General features: G+C 43.2%; 1 long non-coding RNA gene across 3 annotated transcripts in view; it reads right to left on the bottom strand.

The window, feature by feature from the left end:
• LOC143901155 (uncharacterized) overlaps positions 1 to 12,508 on the bottom strand; it is a 67,478-nt gene that overhangs the window by 22,587 nt on the left and 32,383 nt on the right. For 2 of the 3 annotated variants that reach the window (XR_013258005.1, XR_013258006.1), the window contains exon 5: positions 12,315 to 12,455. This is a non-coding gene — a long non-coding RNA (uncharacterized LOC143901155). Of the gene's footprint in view, positions 1 to 4,886; positions 6,023 to 12,314; positions 12,456 to 12,508 lie in introns of those variants that run through there. The other variant, XR_013258004.1, reaches the window with a different exon arrangement.

Raw genomic sequence — 12,508 nt, 5'->3', positions numbered from 1 at the left:
GTTTTCCCCGGGGATATAAGCCGAGACGGAGGAGGAAAGTTACTTTCCTCCAGGAGGAAAAAGGAAACAAGGCGCGAAAGGCGGAAGGAGAGAGAGAGAGAGAGAGAGAGAGAGAGAGAGACGAGGGAAGGAAACGACGGTAGACCGGCGTCATAAATAAATAGGGGTCGATGGCGTTGTAAACGTCCGTCGTAAAGTGATTTAGCCACTTCATTGGCTCATAGAGAGTTAAGTGCAGACGCGGGCTACATAAATGCCGGTCGTGAGATTCACTCACCCCGCCGCGCGACCCCTCTCTCCCATCCATCCGCACCCGCGCTATCCCGTTCCTCCCTTTTTTTTATCCCCCGTATTTTCGCTCTCGCTTCGCTTCTGCCACCCCCGCGCGCACCCCCGTTTTCACCGCCGGACGTGCACGTGTAAATCCCACGGCTGTGTCTCTCCCTCGTAGCACCTCGGACGCTCCACTTTCTCGCGCAGGATCCCTCGGGGGCGTAAAGCGCGCCTTTATTTTTACGTCGGATTTAACCGCGGTTTCACGCGGATCTTCGAAACGATCTCGCCCCCTGCGCGGCCTGTGTGTCAATAACGTCGGCTCGTAGCCGCGTTGAAAACCAGTTGCACCATTCGTTGCACATTTCGTGCACTTTAACCCATTAGCGTTCGGCTGGTAACTGAGAAATAATTTGTTTGTTCTTCGATCTAAAGCGATGGATTTTTCGCGAGGCTATGAGTAGTATGAGTGCTTTAGTTTATATTTTGACGTATCTCTGACAATCTTTCAATTCCTATGAATAAACAGAAGAACATATCTTCACACACACATGTACATACAAGATGTTCTAGGAACGTAGGATGTCTATCACAGATTCTAATACTTTTTTCGTAGTTGATGATTTTTTGGATGTTCATAATTTGTAATAAATTTCTAGTCGTCCCTAACAAATATCTCTATATATAACAATTAAATTAGGTTAAAAGTTGTGAGGAAAATTGAGTTGGAATTAACAAGAAAAGATGTTTCATCAACGTTTAACGTCGCGTAATCGACGAAACAGCGGGAATTTCTCCGATGGAAACTCTTAAACGAAGTCGCAAACGATGGCTCATCGTCGTCGTCCTCGTCGTCCATCGAAGATCTTTTCGCGAGGAGCTTTCAGACACAGTTTTCTTTAGCTTGCTTGAATCGCGACGAAGGCGCAACCATGCTGTGTGTTTGATAAAAGGCGCAACGCGATTTTCAAAGGTCTCTCGTCTCGTGTCGTCTAGATAGACCGTGGAATTGGTGTGCGCGGGGCTCTCTTTACTATCTTTATGGTTTGCTCTCCACTGTGTCGTCGCGGGCCATTCTTCTTACTCTTGTCACTCTTATCCCCCCCCCGTCCCGCGTCTCCTCCTCGTGACTTACCTTTCTTCTCATCGTCTCGTTCTAAGTAAGAGGTGCTCTTTCTGCTTTCCGCGCAAAAAGCAGGCTTTTCGTTCCGCGGATTTAATACAACGTTACGGACAGTATCGGGTCTTCTATTAAACCGCAATTTAATTTTGCATAAATCGCAGGCCATAAATATTCATTTATTTGCGGCGATAATGGTGCTCGAAAAATTTGCGCGGCTGAAAGCGGCTGAACTGGCAAATTTCGCGATTGGATTGCCGAGATGATGTTTTGGTAGCGAAGGAGGCGAAGAGAGATAACACGTGAAAGAACTGTGAGAACGAGCTTTCATAAAAGGAACGGATTATTCTCGAGGGAGAAAAGTGTGAGAAGTGTGAGAATGCCGGAAGAGAAAGCGGCATATGATAGAGCTGATATAGTTGGAGTTTGAAAGCAAGTACATGTCAGATGTTAAAACTTAGACGGAAGGAAAGGTAAGAGTTGTTATATGATATTTATGCCGCCGACGCGGAAAAAGAAGTTTAAAAGTATAAGATATCCCAGCGTAAAATAAAGATACTACATAAAACATATTAATTTTTACATGACTAACTTATGTGAATTCCGCTTAGCGGATCTCGATTACCTGATAAATAATGTAACTCGCGATGTAGCTAAATCCCGCGCGATTCAATTACAGAGCGGTTTCCTTAACGAGGCGCCGCAAGCTTATATCCAATTCGACCTACAGGATTTCAGAATTCGAGCATTTAATTTCGGCTCGGCGGGAAGGGGGGGGGGTCGAGTCTTCCGGTCGATTGCGGTGCAAAACCCTGAAAAAATCGTCAGATAAGCGGCCATTCCTAAGGAACGACGGTTATCACCGGCGAATCTTGGTCGGCGGAACAAGTTTCACGGCGGGCGGGTTTGTGTGTTCAGTCCGAATAGCAATGTTCCAATCTGATCGAGCCTGTGTCACAGAGAAGGACCGGCAAAGACCGTGATTACACCCACCACTATCGCGACCGACCTTAGCTGAATTCAATTTTCTATACTCTTTTTCGTGTACTTAAAGAGAATGCGCTTTTGTTTCGCCAGAAAGCAAGGTCAGCGTGTATTAACCTATCGCGATATAGTAGAACAAATTTACAACATTACATTAAACATTTATTGTCTCATTTACTCCCTTCTCTCTTTCTTTTCCCCTCTGTTTCTCCAGTTCGCTCTGTAACTACTTCATCTCTCATTTCCTCATCAGGATTTCAGCGTAGTTAAGCAATTTTAGGATGTAATTAGAGTTCAATAGTTTGGATTCATTAGCGCTGAAGCGGCATTATCTCGGGATCTAATTCGTGATACTTCGGGTCGAGGGGCAGCCTATTACTTTCGAGGACTTTCAAAGAATTCTCCTCTTCGCTCGCGGCCCCATCCACGCCGCTTCCCGGCGATTCTGAAGGACTTTACCGTACACACGTGCTGTAACTAAATAATCTATATTACATTAAATTGTCAGTGAATTTTGCGGCCGTTATATATCAGTGATTTCTTTGAGAATAAAGAAATTATTACTTTCTTTTCAAAAAGAATGGCGCGTATATATATATAGAAAGTATCTGTTAAATATATAAATATCTCTCTATCAAAATGAAAGACAGCGATTTTAATATCGTGTGAAACACGAGACATTTGTTTAATTTGCCAATTAAAGTAAAGAATAAAATTATTAAATATTTGGAAGTAATATTTATCATGCAGACAAATATTCATTAGTGTCTTCAATTAATTAAAGGAGATACTTCTCTGTTTAAATCAATGGCTCCATTCAAGATTCGACAGAGAAACGACAAACTCTTTTGTACTAACTTAACACGCAACTCTACCACAAGTCATATCAGAAGTATACATTATTAATTTTGTATATATCTCGCATATTAATTTTTCGCGAATCGCATTACCGTAATCATCTTACCGCGCTTACGCTTCCGCTACGATACAAAGTGCAAGAACACTTAATCGCTAACGTCGCATAATGCATACATTCAGATGCGAGTTAAGACTGCGAATTAAACGTAAAACGGAGCTTCATCCAATTACAACTTCCTACAAAGGGCGTTTACGTAAAATAATCGTATTAATGTTCAACAGACCGGACTAATTACCTTACCTCTAAGCAAGGGAACGCGCATAATTCTCCCGGAAACGACAGCGGCCAGATTGGAAACTCCTTGCGCTCCGCTCGTCTGCTGAAAACGATTCAGCACACCCCCTGCCCCTCCCCAAAGCTACCCACCAAGGCAAGCGGCGTGGATTAGTTTTGCAAATACACAAATACGCGCGCATGTTTCGCAGTAGCTATGCCTAATTTAGCCAACACTTCTGTGTCTGCCGACGGAACGAAAGTCAATGGCCCGAAAGTCAACCGAATCAGAGTAATTCAGCGGCAGGAAGTTTGCGACATTCAGAGCGACGATAAGATGCTTAAAATAGTCAATATATCACATCTCTTAAATAGCCAGTGACAGTAGCAGTTGGCGTATTGTCCAGCGAGGATTGAAACATAAAAGTAAATACGATTTTGAGCGAAAAATCAATCGAGATTTCTCCCTCACTGTAAATTCTTAATAAATTTACGTTGATTGGTATGGAAATAATAAATTGGTGCAGTGCGTCATAATTGTCGACAGTTTCGCAAAAGCTTTCTCGTCATATGTAGCGAAAAAAGATTGATTAATATATTGATAATATAATAATTATTTTTTTTCTTGCAATAATATCAATATGATTCTTATATTTTATGGCAACAGCATAAAATGAATTTTTTATTCGCTTCATTAGTTAATCAGTTAGATTATTTAATTCTTTATACGATTGTGACAGGGTATTCACGACGGAGCGACCGAATGCGTTCTATCGAGCGATCAATTCTCAATCTGCGTTCAAGGATTACGGGTATCGCATATATCGCCGCGAATGCTTCAAGGTAGAGTACATCGGCATTAAGTCTAACTTCCATTATAATCCATATCCAATCACTTGGGGTCGATTACCGGGATGGCAGGAAATGGCCCGCGCCTTGTTTCGTGCCGGCGCTGAGTGCCAGGCGCTTCGATTGCCGCCCTCGTGTGCTTCGCCGAAAATAAACTGTGTTTGGTATTCCCGTCTCATACTCTTAAGATATTGCGTCGAGAAAGGGCAGTCCGGTAGGTAAACATATTTTTCTATATTGGTCATTTTTCTGACAACGCTTTTAGATCAGGGAGAGAAGAATTTTTAGATCCTATATAGATAATTATTGTATCGGATAACAAACAATTCAACTCTTAACACATTAATAAATGTGAGTTATTTAATTGTGCATTTGAGAAGATAAGTGTTTCATAAATCTACAAAAAAGAAAAATAATTCAAAGATGTAAAATTGTAGACTTATAATATTTGGTACGAAGCCACATTTTTAAGTCGAGTTTGAAAAGCATTCAATTCATTTCTTCAATATGAAGAAATAAATCATCTCTGTACACATTATGAATTATATACCGCAATATGACTGTACAAAATAGAAAAACTAAACTCCTAAGAACATGGAACCAAAACAAATCTCGAGCTTATAATTGTAATAGGTATTGCTAGAAATTGGTACCAAAAATTGTTAAGTTTACGACCAAAACGTTATCTGTGTAGTATAAACATATAGTAATAATAAAGGTATTTCTTCTATTTCTTTTAGCTAAGGTGGTCCTTACTCTCTTTCGTTTTCGCGCAGGATTTCGGACAACCGTGCCGTCGAGTTTCCCGATTAAAGTACAACGCAAGTGGAAATCGTTCCGCGGCCGTTTTCCCCGGCGAAATTTCCACCGAATAACCGTCGATGCCCACCATCGTTCGTCGACACGTAGTCGGAAAGAGAACATTCTACGTACGGATCAGCAGACGGAGACGTTGGACGTCCGTTTTTGCGAGGGAAAACGACGCGCGTGAGTCGGATAACCGGAGGCTCGTTCCGGGCCTCTCTCTCTCGGCTGATCCTAATCGGGCCAACCCACTGCCTGACTAGTTCTGGGCGTAACCACTGGATGGAATCGCGATCCTTCCGCAGCGGCCACTGCGACAGCTCTCCTCCTTTTTCTCTTTTTTCTATCGTTCACGCTTTCGAGATGGGAGTCCGACCAAGATTGCGCGTCGGGATCCACTCGGGTTGGGCGATGAGGATGTAAGCTCGCTTTTACGAAAACAATCTTTCTTCTTCTACGTACGATCAAACGTTTAATTGACTACTTCTACTGTAAACTTATTTGGAAACCCAACAGAGAATGTGTCCGAAAAGACAAAATAAAAATATTCGCCATTCGTGACGTAATTCACTGCACATTTCATTTTAATTAAATCGTGGAAAGGAGAAATGAGAGAAATGCACAGCTGTGTGTAAAAAATCTCGCACATTTAAGAACGGAAAAGTGAAAACCGGTCTCGGTTAACATCGATTCCAGACTTGGGAAGCCAAGTCGGAAAATTCTCCAAACGGGCTCTTCTCCGCAGGAAATTATGAGAAATGAAATTATTTTTCCATATCAGCGGGATATGGTGCCTGGCGTGCTCGCTCGCTCGCGACACACACGTGCCGCCCGGAAATGCGACGCTGGTTATTTTCCATCTGGAAAAAAAACATTTGCCTCTGCACTCAACTTACAGCGGAGATCACCTTACGGTGCGCGGTGCGGGAAATTCGAACTCCGCTCTCTATATCGGATTGACTCTATATCAGGGTGGCTGGGTGGCAGAGGAGGGCAGGGGAGGCATCCGGTTACACGTCAGACAAGTGATGGATCGGGAATAAATGCGGAATATTGACTGGAAATATTAGAGATATTAAAAAGGAGCCGCGCACGCCCCGACGTATCTCGCGCATCGAGAGATTGAAATCTGACACTCCCGTATTATCCGAATCGAACAAAGGGCACGTTCGACGAGATATGGAATATTCGCGTGATACCTCTGCTCGTCTCCGCTTAAATCCGTTTTGGGCAAAAAAAAAAAAAAAAGAACCACGACACAGAGCATATACGTCAGGAATATATTCCGAAAAACTAATAAAAGATCCGGGTAGAATTAGATAGATAAAAAAAATTGATATAATTGAATCACGTTTTTAGTTAAATATCACATTTCCCGTCTGATATGTTCTCATGTATGTAAATAATCTTTTCATATCTCATTTTAATCGCGTACGTGTCGTTCAATGATGAAACCGCTTCATTTTCTGACCTATATTTTACGTTACGCCTTTAAACGCGATAGAACGCGATTTCATTTGTACAGTTCACACACATGAATGTTTATTTTTTTTTTTACAACTATAAGCTTAAAAACTTGCCCAGTAGGCAAGATTCCGATGCATCCGTAGAAAAATACTTCGCGTTTGTCCGTGGTTAAGAGGAAATAAGTATAACTATTTGTTATAGTTACTCGTCTCTTTGTGTACGGACTCCCTTATAGAATCTTGAAGACGTCTTTAGTTACAGGGAACGCGTCTCCGACTTCCTGCGAATCGGGCTTTTCCTTAAACCGCTTTCCATGACAAAGGGCGCGCTTTGCCGCGATACCATCACACAAACGCGACACAATCTCGCGAAAGACAGCGACCTAACTGTGATTAGGTAAGAAAGGAGGACACACCGAGGAAGACGCTGCGGAGTTTCCGGCCTGGTGTTTTTTCCTTCCTCTCTATCTCAGATCTCTTCCTTTCTTTCCTTTTTCTCCTGTCTCTCTCTCTCTCTTTTTTTGGAGGAACCATACGGTGGGGCTAATTTCAGCTGGATTTCTGAGACGGCTCGCTCTTCCTCCTTTTTTTATGACCGGTACTAAAGCCTCGTACAAAGAGACAAGGAGGTAGCGCGAGGGGGTGGCGGTGCTCGGGAAGGACGCGGGAAATGCGGAAAAACATCCGACCCGGGCGAGATTGCCTCTTTCCTAATTTATAACTAGGCGAGGCTTCGCCTTAACAATTTACGCTGTATCCGTACTCCGTGCCAACCATCACCCCTTCACGCCCGTCGCCGAGCGCCTTCCCCAGATTCCGAAACAGTTACGAACCTATAGGACGTCCGAGGCAGTTACGACGTCGCGACACGAGATTGCTGGAGGGAGACTGCCGTTTCCTACGCCCGTCGTCGCTCTCCGTGTTATCACGCTTTTCCCTCCTTTGTTTCCCGAAGATTTACGGCGCCTCGTTGACGGCAACTCTTGATTCTGATTGACCCATCCGAAACAATCTCGAGAAAAGGGTTTGACACATAAAAGACGACAGTTCGATGGCACAAATAGCGCGCGTTATTCGAAGAAGTAAGTTGATAGCGTCATAATCAGCGTCAAATTTGTCGAGAATAAAGGATACTATCTTGCGATGCTCTTGGTTGATGAACGACCATTTGACGGTTTCAACTGTCCACGCTTTCGCTTTCCCTTTTCGCGATTACTAATGATTGGCTTGATTTTTGATGAGCGCGGAGCGTGTTATAGGGTACATATTAAATTTCCTACTGAAAAAATCGGCAACGTCAATGCAAATGCGAGAAGTATCTCGTCTATCTGCATTGCAAATTTCATTTTCTTAATGGTACCGGAATGTAAAAACATGCCTTTCAACCTTGAAGAAGCTTCCAAACATTTGCTTCTTACACACAGATGTGATATAAAGAAGCGAGCAATCAAACTGTTATGAAGGGAGAAGACGTCGAATAATATTTGTTTTCCAACTACTTTTTTCTTAAATTATTATCGATGTTACATCAACAAATATGAAGTCACTATTAATGAGAAGTAAAAGTATTATGTACATATTCATACAATATTTTTATCTAAAAAAATTATATGGAACAAAAAATATTAAAATATCTTGAAATATGATTACTAAATCATATATGACAAGCTGCACGAGAAAAAACGCAAAGTTCATATTTATTTTTGTGTTTCTAATGGGTAATTACTTGCATTCTTTCTGACATATTTTTTTGTCAGACAATAAGAGAAAATGTTCTAATTAGTCTTTCGCGAATGAAAATAATTGATGCCGTTCGGAATTTAAAAATAAAGAAAAGAAATCAATGTTTTTTAAATAAAATATAGACGTAAGAATTGCAAAATATCAAATAATTATTGTAGGGAAATTCTGTGTAGTTTGCGAGGCGCATAATTATCTAGTTAATGGCAATCCCAGGAACTGACCTACCTCGAGTGGCTTTAAAACCAGAACGTTACAGTTAACGTAAAAGTTTCGCGATTTTACATGCGGCGGCACATACGCGCGCGCCATGTACCCGCGGAAAAAAAATTATGTACACATAGCGTATATATAATATAATATTCCGGTGGGCAATCGCTATGGAACTTATGCAGTATGGACCGGAGCCTTAATACCGGGAGAATTTTCCTGGAAATTTCAGTTCTCGGGCGCCAACCGAGGAAACACTAATTATTTCGCAATCTCAGCATTCACCCCATTTCGCAGATAGTGTTGCATTAAGAAAATTAATTTTTTACAGCCGCTCCGTTAAAGCGGATGCGCGTCGCCCGTTCGCCCTGGCGATCTGACCCCAGAAATAGCGATAGCAATTGGATGTAAACTGAAGATTATGCCATTAAGAAAATTAATAAATAAAAACGAAATTTTACGCACGCGCGGCCATTAAGAAAATTAATTTCCCTGTAGTTTGGAAGGGTTCGTATATGTGCGTGCATGTATGTGTGCGTGTGTATGTTTGTTGTTCGACATTTAAAGAGAATGCCACATACGTCATGTAATAATCGCTTCTTCAATCTAATCTATTCGTTTTTCATTTATTTCATCTTCAACATTATCGCGATTTCTTTTATGAAGAATTGTCACATTTTACTTTAACCCTTTCTATCAGAATCGAACGAATGAAACGCATCGCGGTATCCTTGTTCATTGTGTGGCACAATTGTGTGCCATAATTGAATCCACCGAGGTCCCGTCGTTCTGAGTAACGTCATTAGGCGGGGACGATCTTTCCACGTCGTTACATGGGAAATGTATGACGGACGAGCATAACGTCAATAGAAGCCGACGGGGCTACCATTCTTCCGAAAGATTCGCCCGTCGAGATATGTGCCGTGTGCGGTACATTCTGGTAGAGTAAACTCGAATGTTACGGCGGGAAGGGGAAGGCCGCGGTTACGTATTTGTCAGGACTCGCTCGCGAGACATGCCTGTCGGTATCCTGGAAAGATATTATTCGCGATAGGAGAGAGATGGAGGTGTCCCGCCAGAGCCCGCGCGAAAATGGGCACTTGGACAGTTGGACAGTTCGTGGTCGGCCAGAAGACGAGCGTCGTCGTCGTCGTCCAGGTCATTGCGGAGAGTGAGAATAGACGTCGTGGGTGCGCGCAGCGAATCGGTGGACAGACGGTAGGGAAGGAACGAGGGGGGAAGAGAATCGGTGGTGGTGGCGGCGGCGGCAACGGCCTTCGTGAGTCACCCTATTCTTGTCACCCCGAGTTTCTTGACGGTAGAATGACGTCTCTATCGAGTTACGGTTTTGTTTTTGGGTCGGCCGAGTCCATCGGCACTTCGGAAGAGGGTCCGGGGACTTTCTTTCTCGATCCCACGTCGTTCGCAGGAACACGAGCGGACGGTGATGCCCGGCTGAACATCCGTTACGTTGACGGTCGCGAATTCTTATTTCACCGATCTAGAGCTACCGACGTACTTGCTCGGAAATAGTTTTATTTTAGCGACACTCGGGGGAAAAAAATTTGTTAAAAGACGAAAAGAAATTATTTCGGGAAATCACCTGAAAAATTCAGATTTTTAAATAAAGAACTAAAAAGATTGGAATACTATTCTTTCCCCTCTATAGAAACAAGAGAGGTACGGAAAGAGAGAGAGAGAGAGAGAGAGAGAGAGAGAGAGAGAGAGAGAGAGAGAGAGAGAGAGAGAGAGAGAGAGAGAAAGAGGGAGAACTGTATCCTTGACATCCCATTCCTTATTCCAGGCAATGATTCATCGTTGCACAGTTTGCAGGGATGGTTCATTCCGGCACAAGGCTATCCATCTCACGGCAGCCGTTCGCCGAACATTCGATACCACTGAGAGCATCTATACCACGCGGTCACGCATCTTCGTGCCGCGTCTGTAATTTACGCCGCGCGCGCGTATATCGCATTAGAAAGTTCACGTTCGGCGGACGTGAACTATCCCCATGGCTGTTCCATCGCGTACCGAGAAATTCTTCCGAGTTTAAGGAGCGAAGAGGTTCGAACTCGTAGTAACCAATAACGAGGAAGAAAGCTCTTCTTTATCTAGGTTGCAAAATCAAATTGCCACCCCACCGCCGTCGCGAGCTTCCCTCGCTCCTACCTCTTTTTCCCCCGTCGCAACCCCATTTCGCCGCCATCTCTTCCTCTTTCTCTCAAATTCTCGCACCTTTCTACAGCCACTCGCCGGAGTCGAGTTCGTGAAAGCGTTTCGTTCGAGCACCCGACCGCTATTCAAGCCCCACGTCGAAGTTAAGAACTCGCTGATGAGGTAAATCAAACGTTCCCCAGAAAAACAATTCTTTCGCCATTCTAATGACCGCGCTTTCATTTGAAAATCTCACATCTTGCGAAAAATTTCGAGCGATTCGAAAAGCTTCCAAGAGGGAACCTCGTGAATGTATGACGCAAAGGACAAAAAGAATATAATTCCTCGTGATGTTGCCTCATCTAGAAATACGAAAAGTGCATCTTGCGCAAAGGTAAAACTTTAAATTAAAATTCTTTTTAAACAGCAAAGGCTACATTCTCTTCAAGTAAATCCTATCTGAAATCGAAAGCTTTTCAATGCAACAATTGTCTGACCCATTTTTCCAAGAACTTGTAAAAATAAATCCTAAAGATTTTGTTGAATTGTTAACTCAAAGGTTGTTGCTAAAATCGAATTTAGATGCACCTCGTCGTTCCTGAAGAAGAAATCAAGCCACTCGCGCACTGTCATCAGTTTCAAGAGTTTGTGTTCGTACAGTACTTAATTACAATCTACCTTTCCAGATTTGAATCGAATATCTCAGGTAGAATTTTGTAGAATTTGTCGAAATTGTCGCGTACGTACTCCGGAAGCGCGTATGTAATTTCTGACGTCACTCGAGAGCTTTTCTCCCCCGCTGGTTCGTAATACCATCGCTATCGAGAGAGAAGCGCGCTCTGCTGTTTCACCCATGCAACGCGCCGAGGAGGCCAAGTTTCGCAGTAAGAACACCCAGCGAGAACTGCCGTCACTTCCTCAACAGTTTGCAAGTAGCTGGCAAACATCGACGTGGATGCCGTCGACTCGCGCATAGTTCGCGAGCACATCTTTTTTCGCTGAGCGGGACCAATCGCGAGCGCGATATGCTTTCACTAAATAATATACATCGCGTGACTGCGTACTCGTACTGCGAGTTTAAATCTTTGTGAAAGAATAAACTATAAAGCAAAAGAAGCTAAAATTCGTACGTATGTAGGTGTAACTTCGAGCAACAGGTATTGCAATTTCGCAGCTGATATTAAGAAACGTTTATATGCAAGGCGATAAAAACGAGACGCCTATTACTTGGCTATTGTTATAATTAAAAATATCCACTTTGAAAGTTTTCTTGGTGCAAATATTTTCTTTCAAAATTGGAATTCTCTGAAATATTTAGTCCGTCACGCTTTAAACGCCTCTTCCTGCAGAAGAAGACGTCTGAGTGAAAAAAAATCTGCGTTTCTCAGCGTTCGCGAGGGAGGAGACTGACAGGTGACTCGGCTGACTAGAATAAGGACAAGCAAGGCAAGCAGGAAGGAAGGAAGGCAGGCAGGCCGGAGTAACTTAAACAGCGGCTAACAAGAAGTAGCAAGTCATAATTGAGTCGGGCAAGTATGGCGGAGTCTATGTCGGTAGGTGGAAAGCGCCGCTGTCGACATACCTGACCGGAATTCGAAAGCAGGGGGAAGTAGTTCTTCGACCTCGGAGATGGTTTCCGTTAGTTCGTCGCGCCACCCGATCGAATGGCGTACAGATGTTTCCCGGCATATTAATGCTATACACGCAAATATCCCGTTTTCGGCTGCAAGAAAGAAAGCGAAAGTGAGAAAAGAGAAATAAAGACGACACGCGGAT

Source organism: Temnothorax americanus, unplaced genomic scaffold (genome assembly GCF_048541705.1).
Source record: "Temnothorax americanus isolate GAGA-0224 unplaced genomic scaffold, ASM4854170v1 Scaffold32, whole genome shotgun sequence".
In the NCBI taxonomy this organism is placed as follows: domain Eukaryota; kingdom Metazoa; phylum Arthropoda; class Insecta; order Hymenoptera; family Formicidae; genus Temnothorax; species Temnothorax americanus.
Note: the sequence above shows the minus strand (reverse complement) of the source record. Positions and strands in the feature narration are given on the sequence as shown.